At 41.6% G+C, this 940-nt stretch overlaps 1 protein-coding gene across 1 annotated transcript in view; it reads left to right on the top strand.

Annotated features, from left to right (window-relative positions):
- GBE1 (1,4-alpha-glucan branching enzyme 1) overlaps window positions 1-310 on the top strand; it is a 184,214-nt gene extending 183,904 nt beyond the window's left edge. Inside the window, exon 17 of the mRNA XM_063448657.1 lies at window positions 1-310. This exon is cut by the window's left edge and continues 755 nt beyond it. The gene's annotated coding sequence lies outside the window, so the exon portion shown is untranslated.
- Window positions 311-940: the final 630 nt, after the last annotated feature.

The following is a 940-nucleotide window of genomic DNA, read 5'->3' as shown; positions in this document are numbered from 1 at the left end:
ACCCATCCCCAGACAGGTTTCCTTTTTTGCAGCTCCAGATATTTTTCCACCAGCTGTGGGATATGGTTATGGGGAACCACTTAGAAAAGGGTACCTTGGCAGATATACATTGCTCATCGCAGAATATATCCCTAAATATAAGAACTGGTTTGTAGATTGTGCTGTATTGACAGAAATTATTCACAATATTAAGTGCTCCACGACATAGTTGAAAATCACAGATTAAAAAATAAATAAAAATTAGGACTAATATCCCATTTTCCTGGAGTAAATATCACATGGAACCATTGCAGGGTTTTGTTTCCCTGACATCTGTGACAGGTCTTCTGCAAGGTCTGACTAACGTGGTTAGAATGTCCACAGTTCTGAACCTAACAGTCACATGGTATGCCTTAGCAGTTAAAGCTGCACTGTTTGGGGACTTTGCCAAATTCAAGTCCAAGTGCCAAGTCCCCTGACAATGACATCACTGCTGGTGGCCCAGTGGCCATGGGGGCAGGTAAACGTGCGTTTACTTACATGAACCTGTCCCTCCCGGGCACCGCAATCTTGTCGCCGAAGTCGCTGCTGAACTCTGGCGCATGTGCGAGAGTGAAGCATTGAGATCTATGGGGGAGACCTACTTTGTCTCTGTATATATCTCTCTTGGAATGGCAGTGTCGGTACTCAGCCGATATATATATATACAGACCAAGGTTAAAAAATCCTCAAAATTGTTCCAATGAGAAATACAGCCTAACACAAATAAAACAAAAAAACTGAATAGTATAGTACATTGTAGTCTGTTTTAGAGATTCAAGGGTTTACTGCCCCTTCACCTGTTGCTCTAATATTGCTCAATGGCTTTCAGTAAGTGGTGCATTTGTTAAATACACATGTCCTCAATTAAATTAATTCAATGGATTTAAACAGCTTTGCTGTCTGTCTGCCACTGGAGTAG

This window comes from Pelobates fuscus, chromosome 1 (genome assembly GCF_036172605.1).
Source record: "Pelobates fuscus isolate aPelFus1 chromosome 1, aPelFus1.pri, whole genome shotgun sequence".
Taxonomy (NCBI): domain Eukaryota; kingdom Metazoa; phylum Chordata; class Amphibia; order Anura; family Pelobatidae; genus Pelobates; species Pelobates fuscus.
Note: the sequence above shows the minus strand (reverse complement) of the source record. Positions and strands in the feature narration are given on the sequence as shown.